Raw genomic sequence first — 23,362 nt, forward strand, 5'->3', positions numbered from 1 at the left:
GTAGCAACTTGCCACCCTAAACAGCTAGGCCTTTTTACCCAAAACTTCATTCTTTTAATTTTTTTTCAATTTTAGAAATTTTAATAAAAATTGTACACATGTAAGGCATATAATGACTTTATATACATATAAATAGTGAAATTATTACTAAAGTCAAGCTAATTAGCATATTATCTTCTCACATTGTTACTATTCTGTGTGAGGAGTGCACTTGGTATCTGCTCTCTCAGTATATTTCAAGTGTTAAATATAATATTATTAAGTATAGTCATCATGTCTGTTCATTAGATCTCTAGACTTATTCATCCTACATAACTCAAATTTATACCCTTTAGCCATTATCTCCTCATATGCACCTCCCTCAGCTTCTCATAACCACTATTCTATTCTCTGCTTCTTTGAGTTAGATGTGTTTTTTGTTTGCTTCCTTCTTTCTTAGATCCACACATAAGCGAGACCATACAGAATTTATCATTCTCTGTCTGGCTTATATGACTTAGCATAATGTCCTTCAGGTTCAAGTATGTTGTCTCAAATAACAGAATTTGCTTCTTTCTCATAGCTACATGCTATTTTATTGTGTATATATACAATATACTACATCTTTATCCATTCAACAGACACTTAAGCTATTTCCACATCTTGGCTATGGTGAATGATGCTGCAATGAACATGAGCATGTGGATATCTCTTCAAGATACTGATTTTGTTTCCTTTGAATATATATCCAGAAGTAGGATTCCTGGATCATAAAGTAGTTCTATTTTTAATTTATGAAGAAACTTTATACTGTTTTCCATAATGGCTGTAAGAATTTACATTTCCAGAAACAATTTATAAGGAATCCTTTTTCTCACATCCTTGCCAACATTTGTTTCCTTTTCCCTTTTTGATAATAGCCATTCTAACAGATGTGAGATGGATACCTCACTGTGGTTTTGATTTGAATTTCCCTGATGATTCATGATGTTGAGCACCTTTTTCATATATCTATTGGCTATTTGTATGAATTCTTTTGAGAGATTTCTATTCAGGTCCTATGCCCACATTTTTTTTTAATTGGGTAATTTGATTTGTTTTAAAGGCTGTTGAGTTGAGTTCCTTATATATTTTGGATATTTACCTTTATAGTAGGTATATGATTTGCAAATATTTTCTCCCATTTCATAGGCTGTCTTTTCACTCTGTTGATTCTTTCATTTGCTGTGCAGAAGATTTTTAGTTTGATGCAATCCAATTTCTCTACATTCTCTTTTGTTGCCTATTCTCTGAGGGTCATATTAAAAAAATCATTGCCCAGGGGGGGAGGAGCAAGATGGCGGAGGAGTAGGAGACCTGGATTTCGTTTGGTCTCAGGAATTCAGATGAATAGGGACCAAACCATTTTGAACACGTACGAACTCAACAGGAGATCAAAGAAGAGAGTAGCAACAACTCTCTGAACAGAGGAGCGACCACTTACTGGAAGGTAGGACGTGCGGAGAAGTGAATCCGAGGCAATATTAGGGAGGATAGATGGCGGGGGAGGGGGCCTCTGGCGGCCGCTTCTGGCAAGAGATAGAGCCGTGGAGCACAAAATCGGAACATTTAGAAGTCGGCTCTGCTGAGGGACGTCGCTCCAGTGGCTAAGCGGGGGGTGGAACCCTCGCGGGACAGTGTGGTCTCAGGACCGTCGGGGTCACATAAAGACCGGGGGTGCCTGAGTGCGACAGAGCTCCCAGGTATCGGAGCAGGGAAGCTGGCTGCAGAGACGGAGCCAAGGCACGGGCTCTCAGCTCGGGGTTGCCATAAACTGTGATCCGCGGACCAGTCGGGCCACTGCTCCTCCATCAGGGACCCAACAAGTGGCAGAGCTGGGGAGACTTCCCTTCCTCCCCTGGGAGGAGCGGCACGGGGGCGCACCACAGGAATCTGCTGGGTTTGGAGACTCCACCCGGGGTTGGGTGCCAGAGATAGAAACGCTCGGTCACAGGCCGGGTGAGCACGGAGTGCGGCCGGAGACCGGGGAGATGGGAGTGACTGCTTTTCTCTGGGGGCGCACTGAGGAGTGGGGCCCCGAGTTCTCAGCTCCTCTGGGTGGAGATTGGGAGGCCACCATTTTCACCCTGGTCCTCCAAAGCTGTATCGAGAGCTTGCAGGGAACAAAAGCTCCCGAGAGCAAACCCGAGCAGCTTGCTTAGGATGGACAGCCAAGGGCGGGGCAATTCGGCCTCCAGCAAAGACATTTGGGAAACACGGCAACAGGCCCCTCCCCCAGAAGATCAGCACGAACAGCCAGCAAGCCAAGACCAAGTTTACCGATCAAGGAGAATGGGAGAAGTCCAGCGCTAGGGGAATACTGCACATAGAATTTCATGGCTTTTTACCATGATTCATTAGTTGTTCAAAGTTAATTTTTTAACTGTTTTTTTTAATTTTTCTTTTCCCCTTTTTCAACCAACATCTTATCAATCCCTTTTTAAATTTTTTTTTTTATTTTTCATTTTTAGAGTCATATTTTCTCCCTTCATAGTAGTTACCCTTTCTTTTGGCATATATATATAAGTTGTTCTCTCTTTAAAATTTTGAGATACAGTTTCTTCTAACAGATCAAAATATACCCTAAATCACTACTGTATGGCTTTGTTCTAGTCTCCTACCTGATCACATTCTCTCCCTTTTTTTTCTTTCTTTTTTTATTAATATTCTTCTTTCTTTTTTCAAACAACTTCTTATCAATTCCTTTTATAGAATCTTTTATACTTTTCATATTTACAGTCATCTTCCATCCCTTCATTGTATCAAACCTTGTTTTGTACATATATAAGTATTTCTTCCTTTAAAATTTTAGGAGGCACTTTTTCTAACAGACCAAAATACGCCCAAAATCTAGTGCGTGATACTGATCTATGCACTAGCCTGATCATATTTGATCGTATTCTGGTTTTTTTGTATTGTTCTGTTTTTGTTTTTATCTTTTTCTTTTTGTTTTTTTTTTTCCCTCTTTCTTTTTTCTTTCTTTCCCTTTCTTTTCCCCTGGTTTCAGGTCTTTTCTGATTTGTATGGAGTATATTCACTGGGGACGTTGTTAACCTGTTAGCATTTTGTTCTCTCATTCAACTATTCTCCTCTGGACAAAATGACAAGATGAAAAAAATCACCTCACCAAAAAGAACAAGAGGTAGTACCGTCAGCCAGAGACCTACTCAATACAGACATTAGTACGATGTCAGACCTAGAGTTGAGAATCGTGATTTTAAAGATACTAGTTGGGCTTGAAAAAAACATGGAAGTTATTAGAGAAATCCTTTCTGGAGAAATAAAAGAACTAAAATCTAACCAAGTTGAAATCAAAAGGGCTATTAATGAGGTGCAATAAAAAATGGGGGCACTGGGGCACCTCGGTGGCTCAGTTGGTTAAGCGTCTGCCTTCGGCTCAGGTCATGATCCTGGAGTCCTGGGATCGAGTCCCACATCTGGCTCCCAGTTGAGCGGGGAGCCTGCTTCTCCCTCTGACCCTCTCCCCTCTCATGCTGTTTCTCTCTCTCTCTCTCTCTCAAATAAATAAATAAAATCTTTAAAAAAAGATTTATAAAAAAAAAATGGGGGCACTAACTGCTAGGATAAATGAGGCAGAAGAAAGAATCAGCGATATAGAAGACCAAATAATGGAAAATAAAGAGGCTGAGAAAAAGGGAGAGAAACAACTACAGGATCACGAGGGCAGAATTCGAGAGATAAGCGATACGATAAAATGAAACAACATTAGAATAATTGGGATCCCAGAAGAAGAAGAAAGAGAGAGAGGGGCAGAAGGTATATTGGAGCAAATAATAGCAGAGAACTTCCCTAATGTGAGGAAGGAAACAGGCATCAAAATCCAGGAGGCACAGAGAAACCCTCTCAAAATCAATAATAATAGGTCAACACCCCAACATCTAATAGTAAAACTTACGAGTCTCAGAGACAAACAGAAAATCCTGAAAGCAGCTCGGGAGAAGAGATATGTAACCTACAATGGTAGAAATATTAGATTGGCAACAGACCAATCCACAGAGACTTGGCAGGCCAGAAAGGACTCACATGATATCTTCAGAGCACTAAATGAGAAAAACATGCAGCCAAGACTACTATATCCAGCTAGGCTGTCATTGAAAATAGAAAGAGAGATCAAAAGCTTCCAGGACAAACAAAACTCAAGGAATTTGCAAACACAAAACCAGCCCTACAAAAATGTTGAAAGGGGTCTTCTAAGGAAAGAGAGAGCCTAAAAGCAGCATGGATCAGAAAGGAACACAGACAATATACAGTAAAAGTCACCTTACAGGCAATACAATGGCACTAAATTCATACCTTTCAATAGTTACCCTGAATGTAAATGGGCTAAATACCCCAATCAAAAGACACAGGCTATCAGACTGGATTAAAAAACAAGACCCATCAATATGCTGTCTGCAAGAGACTCATTTTAGACCCAAAGACACCCCCACATTGAAAGAGAGGAGGTGGAAAACAATTGACCATGCTAATGGACACCAAAAGAAAGCTGGGGTGACAATCCTTCTATCAGACAAATTAGATTTTAAAACAAAGACTGTAATAAGAGATGAAGGAGGACACTATATCCTACTTAAAAGGTCTATCCAACAAGAAGATCTAACAATTGTAAATACCTATGCCCCGAACATGGGAGCAGCCAATTATATAAGGCAATTAATAACAAAAGCAAAGAAACACATTGACAACAATACAATAATAGTGGGGGACTTTAACAACCCCCTAACTGAAATGGACAGATCATCTAAGCAAAAGATCAACAAGGAAATAAAGACTTTAAATGACACACTGGACCAAATGGACTTCACAGACATATTCAGAACATTCCATCCCAAAGCAACAGAATACACATTCTTCTCTAGTGCCCATGGGACATTCTCCAGAATTGATCACATCTTAGGTCACAAACCAGGTCTCAACCGGTACCAAAAGACTGGCATCATTCCCTGCATATTTTCAGACCACAATGCTTTGACACTAGAACTCAATCACAAGAGGAAAGTGGGAAAGAACTCAAATAAATGGAGGCTAAAGAATATCCTACTAAAGAATGAACAGGTCAACCAGGAAATTAAAGAAAATTAAAAAAATTCATGGAAACCAATGAAAATGAAAACACAACTGTTTAAAATCTTTCAGATACAGCAAAGGCAGTCCTAAGAGGAAAGTATATAGTAATACAAGCCTTTCTCAAGAAACAAGAAAGGTCTCAAATACACAACTTAACCCTAGACCTAAAGTAGCTGGAGAAAGACCAGCAAATAAAGCCTAAACCCAGCAGGAGAAGATAAATAATAAAGATCAGAGCAGAAATCAATGACATAGAAACCAAAAGAAGAGTAGAACAGATCAACAAAACTAGGAGCTGATTCTTTGAAAGAATTAACAAGATTGATAAACCCCTGGCCAGACTTATCAAAAAGAAAAGAGAAATGACCCAAATCAACAAAATCATGAATGAAAGAGGAGAGATCACAACCAACACCAAAGAAATACAAACAATTATAAGAACATATTACGAGCAACTCTATGCCAGAAAATTAGATAACCTGGAAGAAATGGGTGCATGCCTAGAGATGTGTAAACTACCAAAACTGAACCAGGAAGAAATAGAAAACCTGAATACACCTATAACCACTAAGGAAATTGAAGCAGTCATAAAAAATCTCCAAACAAACAAAAGCCCAGGGCCAGACGGCTTCCCAGGGGAATTCTATCAGACTTTTAAAGAAGAATTAATACTTATTCTCCTGAAACTGTTCCAAAAAATAGAAATGGAAGGAAAACTTTCAAACTCATTTTATGAGGCCACCATTACCTTGATCTCAAAACCAGACAATGATGCCATCAAAAAGGAGAATTACAGACCAATATCCTTGATGAACATGGATGCAAAAATTCTCACAAAATTCTGGCCAATAGGATCCAACAGTACATTAAAAGGATTATTCACCATGACCAAGTGGGATTTATCCCTGGGCTGCAAGGGTTGGTTCAACATCTGCAAATCAATCAACGTGATATAATACATTAACAAAAGAAAGAACAAGAATCATATGATCCTCTCAATAGATGCAGAAAAAGCATTTGACCAAAACAGCATCCTTTCTTGATCAAAACTCTTCAGAGTATAGGGATAGAGGGTACATACCTCAATATCATAAAAGCCATCTATGAAAAACCTACAGCGAATATCATTCTCAATGGGGAAAAGCTGAGAGCTTTTCCCCTAAGGTCAAGAACACAGCAGGGATGTTCACTATCACCACTGCTATTCAACATAGTATTAGAAGTCCTAGCTACAGCAATCAGATAACAAATGAAATCAAAGGCATTCAAATCGGCAAGGAGGAAGTCAAATTCTCACTCTTTGCAGATGATATGATACTGTATGTGGAAAACCCAAAAGATTCCACCCCAAAACTGCTAGAACTCATACAGGAATTCAGTAAAGTAGCAGGCTATAAAATCAATGCACAGAAATCAGTGGCATTCCTATACACCAACAACAAGACAGAAGAGAGACAAATCAAGGAGTCGATCCCATTTACAATTGCACCCAAAACCATAAGATACCTAGGAATAAATTTATCCAAAGAGGCAAAGGATCTGTACTCAGAAAACTATAAAATACTCATGAAAGAAATTGAAGAAGACACAAAGAAATGGGGAAACATTCCATGCTCATGGATTGGAAGAACAAACATTGTGAAGATGTCAATGCTACCTAGATCAATCTATACATTCAATGCAATCCCCATCAAAATACCATCCACCTTTTTCAAAGAAATGGAACAAATAATCCTAAAATTTGTATGGAACCAAAAGAGACCCCGAATAGCCAGAGGAATATTGAAAAAGAAAAGCAAAGCTGGCGGCATCACAATTCCAGACTTCCAGCTCTATTACAAAGCTGTCATCATCAAGACAGTATGGTACTGGCACAAAAACAGACACATAGATCAATGGAACAGAATAGAGAGCTCAGAAATGGACCCTCAACTCTATGGTCAACTCAGCTTTGACAAAGAAGGAAAGAATGTCCAATGGAAAAAAGGCAGTCTCTTCAAAAAATGGTGTTGGGAAAATTGGACAGCCACATGCTGAAGAATGAAACTGGACCATTTCCTTACACCACACACAAAAATAGACTCCAAATGGGTGAAAGACCTAAACGTGAGACAGGAGTCCATCAAAATCCTAAAGGAGAACACAGGCAGCAACCTCTTCGACCTCAGCCACAGCAATTTCTTCCTAGAAACATCGTCAAAGGCAAGGGAAGCCAGGGCAAAAATGAACTATTGGGATTTCATCAAGATAAAATCTTTTGCACAGCAAAAGAAACAGTCAACAAAACCAAAAGACAACCGACAGAATGGGAAAAAATATTTGCAAATGACATATCAGATAAAGGGCTAGTATCCAAAATCTATAAAGAACTTATCAAACTCAACACCCAAAGAACAAATAATCCAATCAAGAAATGGGCAGAAGACATGAACAGACATTTTTCCGAAGAAGACATCCAAATGGCCCACAGGCACATGAAAAAGTGCTCAACATCGCTCGGCATCAGGGAAATCCAAATCAAAACCTCAATGAGATACCACCTCACACCCGTCAGAATGGCTAAAATTAACAAGTCAGGAAACGACAGATGTTGGCGGGGATGTGGAGAAAGGGGAACCCTCCTATACTGTTGGTGGGAATGCAAGCTGGTGCAACCACTCTGGAAAACAGTATGGAGGTTCCTCAAACAGTTGAAAATAGAGCTACCATACTATCCAGCAATTGCACTACTGGGTATTTACCAGAAGGATACATATGTAGGGATCCGGAGGAGTACGTGCACCCTAATGTTTATAGCAGCAATGTCCACAATAGCCAAACTGTGGAAAGAGTCAAGCTGTCCATCGACAGATGAATGGATAAAGAAGAGGTGGTATATATACACAATGGAATATTATGCAGCCATCAAAAGGAATGAGATCTTGCCATTTGCAACGACGTGGATGGAACTGGAGGGTGTTATGCTGAGTGAAATAAGTCAATCAGAGAAAGACATGTATCATATGCCCTCACTGATATGAGGAATTCTTAATCTCAGGAAACAAACTGAGTGTTGTTGGAGTTGTGGGGGGTGGGAGGGATGGGGTGGCTGGGTGATAGACATTGGGTAGGGTATGTGCTATGGTGAGCGCTGTGAATTGTGCAAGACTGTTGAATCACAGATCTGTACCTCTGAAACAAATAATGCAACATATGTTTAGAAAAAAGAAAAAGAAGAAGAAGATAGCAGGATGGGAAGAAGGAAGGGGAGTAAGTCGGAGGAGGAGATGAGCCATGAGAGACAATGGACTCTGAAAAACAAAGTGAGGGTTCTAGAGGGGAGGGGGGTGGGGGGATGAGTTAGCCTGGTGATGGGTATTAAAGAGGGCACATTTTGCGTGGAGCACTGGTTGTTATGCACGAGCAATGAATCATTGGACACTACATCAAAAACTAATGATGTAATGTATGGTGATTAACATAACAATAAAAATGGAATAAAATGTGAAAAAAAATCATTGCCCAGACTAATATCAAAAGACACTTTTTCCTTATGTTTTCCTCTAATAGAAAAAATTTAACAGACCTATGATAACTAGGGATTTGAAGCAGTAATCCAAAACATTCCAACAAATAATACCTAGAACCTGATGACTCCACTGGTGAATTCCACCAAACTTTTAAAAAGGAATTAATATTAATCCTTTTTCAAACTCTCCAAAAAAGAAAAAAGAAAGAAAAGAAAAGAAAGAAATGAAGGAATACTTCTAAACTATTTTACAAGGTCAACATTACTCTCATACCCAAGGCAGACAAGAACACTAAAAAAAATTATAGACCAATATCTCCAATGAATTCAGATGCAAAAATCCTCAACAAAATATTAGAAAACTGATTTAACAGAACCTTAAAAGGAAAATACACTTTTCTTTTTATTATCTCTTTGCTGCCAACAGCTTTTTAAGTATCCAGCTATTATTTCCTGGGATATAGGAACAGAACACCAAACAGTATACCTTGCACAGACCACTTCCTCTGCCCATTCAGAAGAAGTCTGAAAAAACTGCTTAACAAATTTGCTTCAATATCTCTTGCCTCTTCAAGTCACTCTCTTAATACTGAAAGTATGCTGAAGTGGAGCTTACTGATTTCAACAAAAGCTCAAAGACAGCAAAGATCTAGGAATAGAACTATCCTGTTAATATTAATATCCCAAATTCTATTTTACCATTCTGTCTGACACACCCATGAACACTAAGAATACCTAAAAGATACTAATCAGATTAATTAGAAGACCACATAAGTTATTCAACTTTATGAAATCTTTCTACTAAGTCTGTTAAAGATATTGCCTAACAAAGCCTTTAGTTAAGGACTTAATCTCAAAAACTTTCCTGACAAAATCACTGCCATGTTTAAATTACAATTTTCAGAGCAGGTCACATCCAATAAAAATGAAACATTAAAACTTCTAGGGGGTTGACCAAAAAAATTGTGACATGAAAGGCATCTGAGTTCTCCTCCTCCCACAAATGCACCAAATGTATAGCTACAGATAATTCCCTCTCAAAGAGATCCAGAAATAAGCTGAGCAACTTCTACACATCAGATAAATGAGAAAATACCCACACTAAAATGAGTGAGAAAGACTGAGGCACACTCTTATCATAAACCCCACACCTAACACACTGGCATACAGTTAAGTGGGAACAACCAATTGCCAGTCTGATAAAGTTGCAAGATACAAAATCAATATACAAACTTAAGTTGTATTTCTAAACACCAAAAACAAACTATCAGAAAGAGAAATTAGGAAAAGAATCCTATTTGCAATAACATCAGAAAGAAAAAAATCCAAGGAATAAATTTAACCAAAGATTAGATTCACACACTGAAAATCCTAAGACGTTGAAGAAAGAAATTGAAGAAGTTGCAAATAAATCAAAAAATATTCCATGTTCATGGATTGAATGAGTTAATGATTAAAATGTCCATACCATCCAAAGTAGTGTACAGATTGAATGTAATCCCTATCAAAATCCCATGTCATTTTTCACAGAAACAGAAAAAAAACCCTCAAATTTGTGTCAAACTTCAAATGACCCCAAATAACAAAAGCAATATTGAAAATAAGAACAAAGCTGATTTTACACGATATTACACCCTTCCTGATATAAAACTATATTGCAAAGTTATGGTAATTAAAACAGTATGATATTGTTATATAAAGAGACACATAGATCAATGAACCAGAAGAGAAAGCCCAGAAATAAACTCATGCATACATGATAAATTAATTTGTGACATAAGAACTAAAATTATATAATGGAGAAGGATAGTCTCTTCAAAGGTGGTATTCCAAAACTGGACATACATGCAAAAGAATGAAACTTGTCTTCTATCTTACACCATACACAAAAATCAACTCAAAATGGATTAAAGACTCGAATGTAAGACTTGAAACCATAAAACTCATAGAAGAAAAAGTAGAACATAAAGTCCTTGACATTAGTGTTAGCATAGATTTTTTGGTTTTTACATCAAAGGCAAAAGCAACAAAAGCACAATGAGTAGAGTACGACTGCATCAAACCAAAAAGCTCTGCACAGTTAAGGAAACCATGGACAATATGAAAAGGCAACCTAGGGAATGAGAGAAAATATATTCAAGTCACATATCTGATAACAGGTTGTTCAATATGTACAAGGAACTCACATAATTCAATACCCCCCCAAAGGAAACAAATAATCCATTTTAAAAGTGAGCAAAAGACCTGAATAGACATTTCTTAAAAGAAGACATACAAATGACCATTAGATGCATGAAAAGATGCTCAACATTACTAATCATAGAAGAAATGCAAACCAAACCACAATGAGTTATCACACCTGTTAGGATGTCTATTATCAAAAACACAGGAGATAATAAATGCTGGTGAGGATGTTCTGGGAATGTAAACTGGTATAGCCACCATAAAAAACAGTATGGAGATTCCTTAAGAAATTAAAAATAGAACTACCATTTTATCGAGCAATCTCACTTCACAAACAAAATCATTATCTACAAGGGATGCCTGCACTCTCATGTTTATTGCAGCATTATTCACAATAGCCAAGATACATAAACAACCTAAGTGTCTGTCTACAGATAAATGGATAAAGATGGGATACACACACACACACACACACACACACACACACACACACACACACACACACATACACACAGGAAAATTATTCAGCTATGAGAAAGAAGGAAATGCTGTCCTTTGGGACAACAAGTGTAAACCTGGAAGGCATTATGCTAACTGAAATAAACCAGATAAAGACAACTTCTGTATGATCTCACTTATATATGGAATATTTTTTTTTTTTTTAACTCATGGAAACAGATAGTAGAAAAGTTGCAGCAGTTTGACGAGGTAGGGGGTTGGGAGATGGGTGGAAATAAGGAAAGGTGGGTAATAGGACACGAGCTTTCAGTTATAAAATAAATAAAGTTTTAGGATCTAATAACATGTTGATTACAACTGGTAACAGTGTGTCTTATAATTGAAATTTGCAAGAGAATAGAATTTAAATGCTCTCATCCAGCCCATCCCAAAAGTAAATATGTTAGGTGATGGATGTGTTTTTTAAGTAACATGATGGGGGTAGTATTTTCACAATGTATATGAATATCAATCATAGGTTGTATATTTTAAATATCTTATACTTCTATTTGTCAGTTAAACCTCATAAAGGTGAGAAAATAAAACAGGCATTCAGAACCATTTTCTATCATACAACCTGTATAAGAAGGCAATAAATTCTGAAGCCAAATCCAACCTTTGAACATGTAAAGGAAATCATATGGATTTGGGCCTCACCTTAATTTACCAATTTGTAGGTTAATATATTATATGCTACTTTCACTATTCCATTTTTTTTTGGATCATTTGAAATTGAATTGTAAATACTCAAAGAAATCTGGGGGATCATATATGTATTTAAGTTGACATAGAAGATTATTGGAAATGATGAGTAGTATATTTAGATGCAAGTGGTAAAATTTTTATTTTATTTACTGGTTAGTGATCATAGATTTACAATAAGAATTTCCAAATTGAAATTGATAGAATTTTATATAAATGTGGTTATTGCAATAGAGCAAATTTAATTTTAGAAAACATTGTGAACCTGAGTTTACCAGGACTTCCTTCATGAATGACGAGTGTATTTACATTGTTGTTGACCTATAAAAAGTTGCCATATGTTATATCTAATTCTCTATTCTAATATGTTTAAAACCTCTTGAAGAAGTGACAATTTTTAATACAAGGATTTTTCACTCACATTATGAAATACTCATGGAAAATGGTTCTATGTGCCTGGGCATCTTCAATATCTCTAGGCATTTCTATCTCCTTGTTGAAAATAAATGGGATTAATAAACTGTGACAATTGTTCCTAAAGCAAGGTACAGAAAAGCCCTAGATAGCCCTTCCCAGAAAATAAATTAGATATACAGGAAGAAGAAAAGAGAATATAGGGAAATACGAAATTCATGTCAGAAAGTCATTCTTCATTTAAAAATAATTCTTGCCTGCATTTTTGCTTTGTATTGTTTGTTTAATTTGTCTATGAATAATTAGAGGAATCTGATCTTTGGGGCCTCAAATGAAGTAATGAACCTATGACTGCATGTTAACATTGAGACTGCTTTAAATAAGCATAGGCTATGACTGAAGACAACCTCTGGCATTCAACATCTGACCCAGAGCAAGAAATAAAATGGTTTAGGACAATTTTACCTTTGAAAATGTTTCCAAATTGTCCTAGAAATTTTGCAGTGAGCTGTGGGCTAATCCATTTGAGTGAGCTCTCTCATCTTGGGGAGCTGAGATTGCTGGGTTGTTACCCAGCAATCCTACTGATGGTAAAGGCCAAACCCATGTAAATAGCAGAGTGTTTTTATTTTTTTTAACGATTTATTTATTTATTTTATAAAGAGAGAGTTAGAGCAGGTGGGGGGGCAGAGGGAGAGGAAGAGAGACAGAGAGGGAGGGAGAAAAGCAGACTCCCAGCTGAGTACAGAGCCTGACACCAGGCTTGATCCCACAACCCTGAAATCATGACCTGAGCCAAAATCAAGAGCTGGCTGCTTAACCAACTGAACCACCCAGATGCCCCAAATAACATAATGTTTTTAAATGTTTTTTCATGTAGGGAATGAAAGAACAATAAAAATATTTGAAAAGTCCAATTTATTTCAATGATGATTAAGGGAAAAAGTAAAACAAAGTAATAATGACCCATTTGAAGCTGAGTCCAAGCTCTTCATTAGTAATCAGCATAATATGAAACTAGTGTTTCATCGTGTAGTTGTGCTGGTTAGTAAAGCTGTTTTTGACTAAAACATTTTATATTTAATTAATTTTATTTATGTCAAAGGACATATTCACAGCCCTGATAAATTATATGTGATGTGTGGTTCTTATAAATTATTAATAAACCCAAAGCTTTGTCCTTTAAAAGTCTTGAGAAAATGAATCAAATTTTGTGCATGTACATCTCTGACTCAAATTTTGTCATGAAGAGAAATGTGCAATGAATTACTTTGACTTTTGCAGATTGCACTTGCTAAAACCTGCATTATCTTTAAAGGTTTATACAATGTAATTCTATCAGAGACAACAGGACATATATATTCAGTGGGGTTTTATATTTTATTTTTACTATGATATAAGGGTTACTTCAAGGATGGTATGTAAAGTATGTAAATGGTATGTAAAAGTAATCCAAGTATTTGAGATTTGCTGAAATCACTTGCTAAACATGGACCCTGAATCCATAGCTCCTACATTTCTAAGCTTTCCTGTTACAGTCTTTGTCAACATCTGGGCATATAGTTAGTCCCATTATTCACAAAATTCCTAACAGAGAGACTATTTAGTTGGCAATATGATTGGTAAAGGTAGAATTGATGGACTGAAAGTATAAAACATTCAAGGGACGCCTGGGTGGCTCAGTCAGTTAAGCCTCCCTGTCTTAATTTCTGCTCAGGTCATGATCTCAGGGTGGTGAGATCTAGACCCACACTGGGCTCCATGCTGGGTGTGAAGCCTGCTTCAGTTCTTCTCTCCCTCCCCCTCTGCCTCTCCCCCTACTGGTTCTCACACTCTCTCACTCTTTTTTTCTCTCAAAAAAAAAAAAAAAAAGCCACATACACACACACAAAAACAACAAAGAAACAAATAAAAAATGGAAAACAAAAAACATCCATTGTTAAGACTTTTAAAAGTAACTAAAATATTTCTATTGATAAGGACAAACAAATCTACGGTATTAGAAGCCAAGACAGTAGTTATCCTTGGATGGATAGTGACCAGAAGGGGATACAAATGAGGCCACTCACATGATGGCAATGTTCAGCTTCTTAAACTGTGTGTTGATTATATGGATGAGCTCAGGTCATGAGATTTCATCATACTGTATAATTATGATTTGTACATTTTTCTCTATCTGCATATAAAGTTTTCAAATTTTAATTTGGTGATGAAAGAAATAAACATGACTTTTTATTCCAGTCGTTCACTTTACTCAACCCCTCAGGAGCAATTTGCTTAATGAGCCAATTGTTTCTTCTTGAACTAAAATCTCTCTAGAGTACAGGATACCATTCTTTACTGATTTTCCTTTCGCCTCTCTTACTGTTTTATGTTAAGTATCTTTTGTTTGGTCCTCTTTCTTTACTAAACTTTTAAATGTTTAAGTCTCCCCATTCCCCACTATTCCATGTAACATATCAAATTCCAATAAATTTAAGGATCATCTTTGTGCTGTTGATTCTCAGATTATATCCCCAAACATACACCTTCATCTGTGTTTCATGTCTATACATTTAAAAACTTACTCCACTTTCTTAGATGTCCCATAGACAATTCAAACTCAACAGATCCAAAATGTAACTTCTGATTCTTCTATCTAAATGGATTTATCCAAACCCCAGACTCACTAACCACTTTGTTTTTCCCTTCTCAGTAAATGACACTGCCATCTACCCCAGTTTTTAAGTCAGAAACTATTTTTACACATCGACAAAATAATATTCTTAAATCATAAATTGGATAATGTTATTCTACCCCATAACCATGTTGAATATTTTTTTAAAAAATTTATTTGTGCTTTTGAAATATATCCATCTCAGGGGTGCCTGGGTGGCTTAGTCGTTAAGCGTCTACCTTCAGCTCAGGTCATGATCCCAGGGTCCTGGGATCGAGCTCCGCATCGGGCTCCCTGCTCCGCAGGAAGCCTGCTTCTCCCTCTCGCACTCCCCCTGCTTGTGTTCCCTCTCTCGCTGTCTCTCTCTGTCAAATAAATAAATAAAATCTTTAAAAAAATGAAATACATCCATCTCTCTAACTAGAATATAGACTCTATAAAGGTAGGAGGGGTATTTCTTTTTTCGGTCTTTGCCTGCTTATGCTTATAAGACCTAATAAAATGAAATCAATATGCAAGCATTTAACAAAAAGGACGCAATGTGAACTATACTACTAAGCATATAGAAGAGGTGATGGTCTGTGCAAATAGATCCAAGATGAAAAGTTAGTGCTGGGACCAAAAAGGATTGAATTTAAAAGAGAATTTCAAGTGTCTTCCCCCACAATTAATATATTCTTCACAATATTTAGGCAAATTGTGGGGAAAATAGTTTTATATGAAATAAATTTATATTAAAATATAGACACAAGCCACAATCAGTAAATTCACTAAAGAGGAAACAGAAATGGAAAATGAATACATGAAAAATTTCAGCTTCTCTAGCAATCAAAGAAAATTGAATTGAAATAAAATATGAAAATATTTACAATATTATTGTCTTTGTATTGTGAAGGGTTCAGTAAGGACAACAATCTCATTCTAAAGTAAAAATTAGTAAATGCTTCTGGAGAGAAAGTTGACCATATGTATAAAAAGGTTAAATTCAATATAGCACAGTGTGGTGGTTCTCAAAACAAATCATCATTCTTTCACATCAAACCCCCTCCTTCATAGACGAGCCTATTTAAAAGGGCATTTAATTCCAAAATCTTTCCTTATTTTTAAACAATTATATTTGTTCATTTATTTTCCTTAGTACTCAAGCACCAGATGTTTCTCCTTCCTTTTTTTGCTTCCCACATCTTACTCTGTGGATTGGTATTTATATTCTGGTATTTTATCTTTTCTAAGAGTATACTCTTTGATGTCAATGCTGATTTCTAACTTATATTTTACCTTGACCTGATAAAAATGTATACTTTACACAAGACATTATTCTAAACTAACACATTTATATATGTTTCATTATATTTACTTTAAATTGTCCTATAAGAGATGTTAAGGTGTGGGGCGCATGGGTGGCTCAGTTGGTTAAGTGATGGCCTTGGGCTCAGGTCATGATTCCAAGGTCCTGGGATCCAGCCCCACATCAGGCTTCCTGCTCAGCAGAGAGCCTGCTTCTCCCTCTCCCTTTGCCTGTCACTCTGCCTACTTGTGCTCTTCTATCTCTCTGTCAAATAAATAAATAATTTTTTAAAAAGATGTTAAAAGTGTTTATTTTTATGTCCATTAACAGATAAAGAAATGGAAGTTTAATTAATTGAAATCTTTTGCCAAAAGCTACACAGTCTACTATTTGCAGGGAGAGCTAGGATCTAATCCCAGTTGGTTTGATACTCATTATGCCATACATCTTCTCATGACAACCTCCCATACAAGGCCCTGTATATATGTACATACTCAAAGATTGCTTGACAGATGAATGCACACTAGAAATAAACTTGGATAGTTCTGATGCTACTCAAACAATTCGTAAGTACATATTTGATTACTATATCCAAGGTAATATCTTTTATTTTAAAAATAGGAGAGAGTTAATGGAGATGGCTTCAATGTATATTTGTTTATTTTTTCTTAAATATTTTAGGATTAAAAATGGTATTTCTATGCCATGGCTTTAAAACTTTATTTTGTTAAATACATTATAACTAACAGATCAGTCTTTGATACCTAATAGAGAAAGTAATTAATGAGCTATTCAAAGATATAGATCCACTGTATCAATGAAATAACTTGTTTTAAAAATAGAAAATTCTAAGCATTCCCAAAAGGTTATTAGTATCATAATGCAACACTTTTACTGATATAAGAGTTTTCTCCACTACTATGACACTATATCTCTAGGATAAAAGAAAGGGACTGATAAAAGGCCAATAAATTAAATTTAAACAGACAGCTTCTATATAAGGTGATATTAAAATAAATTAGCACTGAACTAGCTGGGAAGACAAGGGTTTAAGAACAAATGATACAGTTTCATCGGATTGATGACACAGTGTTTCTGTATGCTATGTAAATTATGAAAAGTAACTTAGATTATATTTTAGTTAAGAAAGATTTTTTTAACTGCATGTGAGAACACCTACTAGTATGGCTGCCTGTTATATCATTATCAAGGCAAATTTGAGATTTGGTTTTAACATTGGCATTTACAAAAGATATATGAATGTTATTTGTAAATCTCACATCATTGTAAAGTCTAATGCAATTCATTTCAAATTGCAGAGGGAATGAATGGAAAATGAGTAGCAAAAAGAATGTACAGCCAGCACAGGTTTCTTATACAGAATTTGGAAATCAATGTTAGTAGACAGAATTTTGGGGATAACCATCTGCTGAACATTGGTAAGGCACTTTTTAAAGTTAGATTGTTTAAGATTTTCCTCTTCCTCTTTTTCTAAATTTTATTTATTTGAGAGAGAAAGAGAGAGAGCATGCATGAGTGGGGGGAGGGGCAGAGGGAGACAGAGAATCTTCAGCAGGCTCCAAGTCCAGCGAAGAGCCAGACCATCTCAAGACTCTGAGATCATGACCTGAGCCAAAATCAAGCATCGGTTGCTTAACCAACTGAGCCACCCAGGTGCCCCCGTAAGGCACTTCTTTAATTTAGCATTACAAAAAATAAACTAGCACAATTCAGTTTTTACAATATTGAAATTAGCTCCTGGTTTAGATCCCTGAAAGGCACTTAAATATAAATTAGTTAACCATCTCCCTCAAAACTTAATATCATTCATGGATTTTAAGGCTTTCAAGCAAGTGACAAATGTATAATCTCTATAAATACTTTTAGTCAATGACTCTGCCAACAAAAGAAGCCTGTGCACTGAGGCTTTGTTATTTCTTTCTATAATAGAAAATTCTTATTTAATTTATTTTATTTTCATAAATTCATGTCCTGACACTTTCAATTAGAATTGTGACTTTTGAGGTTAATATCTTGTTATTTCTATTTATGGCAAATCAGTTCATTTCCTATAAAAAACATAGTTCAGATTATGACACAAACTTCTTGAAGTCAAGAAGTTTATTTGTTCATTTTTAAAATCTGTAACATTTCCATTAGAGATGCTGTATATAAGAGATATTTAATAAATATTTGATTAAAATAAGCTTATTTATAGATTGCAATGACTCAAAGGAACAGCATGAAATTCAATGTGATGTTGAAATCTTCGTTGTAACATATGTTTTTTCTATTTTGTTCAACATTAATTATAGGCTGTGCTTAGTACAATTTTTATTAAAATATTTTACATTTTACTGAAAGTAATTTTTCAGTAGACTATTAATCTATATTATTAGAAAATAATTTTAATTAAATAAAGTTGAGATAAAGAATTTCCTTGTCAGAAATATAAATAGCGTGCAAAGTAATATACTCAGTGAACTGAACAACGACTATTTTTGCTGATAAAGTTTTTTGTACATGATTGTCTAATGGAGGCCTAGGGTTATGCTAATTCAAGTTCTGTAAGCAAAAAAAGTAAGTCTTATTAATTTGGACACACAAGGAATTCACAAAGTTTTCATAGAATACATTAAATGGATTCATAGTATTTAAAAGCTCAGTAGACCTCTGCACTTATCCTATTTTATCTAAAACTTTATCTTATATCCACATGAATTTTACAAACATTAATATAAAATTTTTATAAATATACAAAATAATTATAATCTGATGTTTTAAAAGAGGCCATGATTCAATATATAGATTCCTGATATATACATCTATCAGAAGAAGGTTTTGACTGCATTACTGAATTTCAGCTCAATATTATATACCCAGTCACTCTTCCCAACTTTCTATATTCCTTAACTCCAAAATGCCAACATCATCTCAAAAGAAAGAAAAAGTTTAGCAGATAATATCACCACATATGTTGTCGAAAAATGGGGGAACATCCTTCAAAACATTCTTTTTTCAAAGAAATAAAAATTATATCCAGAATTTTCCCTTTCCCAAGATTTTTGGTCAACTAACTCCTACACTCATACCATCCTCATAAATACACACAAAAAACACATGTTTCCACTCATCTATCTTATAGATAAAAGACTTATACATCTGATATACACAGGGAAGTCTTAATGTGTGTCCAACCTGTGCAGTTGCATAGGGCCACATGCTCAGGACATAGTGCTCATTGTAATAGGTGCTCTTACCATCTTGAAATTCTTAATAACATTTTAATAGAGGAGCTCTCTTTCTTCATTTTGAACTGAGCCCTGAAAATTATGTAGCTGGCTCTGGATAGGCACATTCTTTAATTTTATTAATACTACTTGTGAAAACTAGACAAATTAGACTGTTTCCTGAAAATATTTCCATTGGTCAGTATGACCTAAACTATTTTGCAATTACAAATTAAAATCTCAGTGACTTAGAAAAACAAAGAAAATAAAGATTGATTTCTTGGTCACACTATATGTCCATCATAGATCACCTGGAAACTCTGTTTCACATCATCTTATTTTTCCCGATTTCTATTTCTAAAATATTTCTAAACATTAAAATTGGATAGAGATTGAAGATTAGAGTGATTAGAACCCACTGCCACTAGGAAGCAAAACTTCTTCAATAATGGGAAACATTGGCTCCTCCCCCCCTTTATCAAAGCTCTTATGCTAATTCACTGTTAATGAGTGACTAAAGGACCAAAGGGGATTTTTTTTCTCTTATAGAATTTGTGCTGTTAAAGATAGTCTAACATGTTATAGACTATTTTTGAAACATTATAGGCTAATAATAGCAAAGGTATTACAGCACTGAGAGGTTTTTACAGCTATTTGCACTTCAAGGCCAACACCCCTTTTAATATTTCCAAAGGGAATCATTACTCAGTGTTACCTATGTGTTTTGGAAATTGAGCTATTCTGCACTAAGTCCGTAATTGGACCTCTCTTCTCATTTACTGCTCTTTACCACACCCCAGTCCATAATCCAACCATGTAGCAATGTTTTCAATTCAAAATTATGTACTTTCTTGCCTTTACACTTGCCATTTCTTCTTTTTTTTCTATGTTTCAAGTTTTTATTTAAATCTAGTTAGTTAACATATACTGGAATATTAGTTTCAGGAGTAGAATTTAGTGATTCATCACTTACCTATAAGACCCGGTGCTCATCACAAGTGCCCTCCTTAATACCCATTTAGCCCATCCTTCTGTAGCAATCCTCAGTTTGTTCCCTATAGTTAAGCGTCTCTTTGATGTTTTTCTTCCCTCTCTTTTTTTTTCTCTTCCCCTATGTTCATCCATTTTGTTTCTTAAATTCCACATATGAGTGAAATCAAATGGTGCACATCTTTCTCTGACTGACTTATTTCACTCAGCGTAATACACTCTAATTCTATCCACATTGTTGCAAAGAGCAAGATTTCATTCTTTTATGGCTGAGTATATATATATATATATATATATATGTGTATATATATATATCTCACATCTTCCTTATCCATTCATCAGTGCCCAAAGGATAGACGAATACCAATTCAAAGGGGCACATGCACCACAATGTTTATAGCAGCATTATTTATCAACAATAGCCATAATCCGGAAAAATCTCAAACGTCCATCGATTTGCTATTCCTTCTTTATCAATACTCAAGTATTCCTTTCCTTTCTCTTTGACAGCTCATTCATCTTGTATGGATACTGCTCTATTTAGGTTTCAATTAAAAGGTTACTTCTTTGAGAAAGTCAGGACAAACTCTCCCAATTCTGGGTGAGGTGCCCCTCCTCTGAGTTCACATTGTATGCTATGGGATGCTAGCCTTACCATAATATATATTTTCTGATCTATTCAAATGTTTGTTTACTTGCTTGTGTTCATCAGGCAATTGACTCTGAGAGGACAGGCACCTGATTATTATTTTTTTAATTATTAAATATCTAGCACTTATGACAAATATTATTTGGATTCATTTAGATAGATCAGCTTGTGAAAGATTCTAAGAATTAAGAGAATAAAATGCTCATTTATTATTTGAGAATAGTAGTCATTATTTGATGTAATTGTGTATGTTCACATTTATATAAGGGGGTTTGTTAAAACTGAAAGAAAAAAGGAATTGTTTATGGCTTGTTTTTATTTCTGTTACATATAAGCAATGCAGACTATGTTTTACTGGAAGCCATTATGCCTAGGGAAGCAATATCCAGCAGCGGCTTGGAAGTAAACTGATAATTCAAATGTTGATGGTTCTATTACCTCTGCTTCTAACGTGATCTATAACTATCTATAACCACTTGGTGTTCTTCAGACACTTTTTGCTTATTTTAAAAACAAGAGGGATAGAATGGGATACATGGGTATAATGGCATATCTGGCATAAAGAGGCACTTACGTGCAAGTTTTAAATCTCTCTTTGTGTGTGGCCTTGGAAAGTCTCACATGTACCTTCATTTTCAGTTTCTTTTTTGTAAATAAGTAAGTAATATCTATCCCTCAGGGATATTGCGAGCACCACATAAAAAAATGTGCAAGGGCATGGTGTGGAAGCCACAGAGTTATGTACAAATTAGAAGTAATTAAAAATAGTTTGGGTTAAGATATAAGAAATTACAAAATTTACATTATCCCTGTGTTTCCAGGAGTATAAAATATATTATACTGGGTTAGTATATGTAAATAGACATATATGCATACATATATGTACATATATACATACATATACATATAGCCATTACTTGTAGTTAGATGGTTAATAAATGTTTGGGATAATGATCGTATTAATAATTAAAGTTATTCATTTTCTATTTAACTGCATTTACTTATTACTTGTCATAATCTTGAAGATAATTTCACTACTAAAACAAAATATGTATATGTTTTCTTATCACAACTTCCAATTCCCATTAATTCAACATAAAATCTGAATTTTTAAAGGCCTTTCCTTCTCTATATAAAGATTATCAGTGATGAAAAAAATAAAGAGTAACTCAAAGATTCATGCCAAAGTTTTACTTAAATCAAATCATTTTTTTATTCCATGAAAAAGAAGATAAATGCAAAGAATTGACATTTTTAAACTGATAATTTTATTTTTGGAAATTTAGATGCATGATTTGGAGGCACTTCTTTGTAAAAGAACATGCACAACATGGGTTATGCATTAAAAACAAGGAAATAATGTTTACCACATTCCCAGTAACTCCTTTTGGATCTCTCACTTACATTGCCGACATAAATGTTCAATCTTAAGAATATTTATCTTTCGTAATTGTACACTTTCCTTGTGTAGAAAATATGTGTTTAGATACAATACAATAACTGAGGAGAGGAGACAGCATGTTGTTGTTGTGCCAGCATCATATTTTATCCTAGAGCCAATGCTTTAGGATCTGAATCACATCTAAACCAACTCAGAATTTCAAAGTGCACTCTTAGCACTATAGTACTTTCAGAGTCAGTTTGCTTTTTGGTAGGGGTAAACTTGTATTACAACCTTTCTTATATAAAAATGCAGTCCACTTTAATCTCCTTTGAAGCCATCCGTCCTTTGAGGTATTCTACTACAAGCCACAACGGAAGAATTACCTTTAGTGTTTTAACTTACAAGGGAATTGAACTTAATTAAAAAGGAATATAAATAGCAAACAATGCACACTCCAATCCTGTTAGATAACTAATTCCTTCTTCTTCACATAAAACTCATGGCAATGATTTATTTTGAAACCCGTTTTACCTTAGAATCTTTCTGCAATATAGACTTTAAGCTGATCACAACTATCAATGTGTCTTTAGTTCATATAATATATCCCATGGGAACTCAAAATTAAGTTCCTTAAAATCTTTTTGCTATAAAGAAATAACTAAACATAATTATTTATTGATCACATAAAGACTAACTAAAATTAAGATGGAATATAAAATTTTAAAGGGCAATACCAAGAACATTAGAGTATTC

The 23,362-nt window shown here is 35.2% G+C and overlaps 1 protein-coding gene across 1 annotated transcript in view; it reads right to left on the reverse strand.

Moving 5' to 3' along the window:
* CNTN5 (contactin 5) overlaps window positions 1-23,362 on the reverse strand; it is a 1,400,310-nt gene that overhangs the window by 1,294,947 nt on the left and 82,001 nt on the right. The window lies entirely within an intron of this gene.

The sequence above is a fragment of the Zalophus californianus genome, chromosome 11 (genome assembly GCF_009762305.2).
Source record: "Zalophus californianus isolate mZalCal1 chromosome 11, mZalCal1.pri.v2, whole genome shotgun sequence".
NCBI lineage: Eukaryota > Metazoa > Chordata > Mammalia > Carnivora > Otariidae > Zalophus > Zalophus californianus.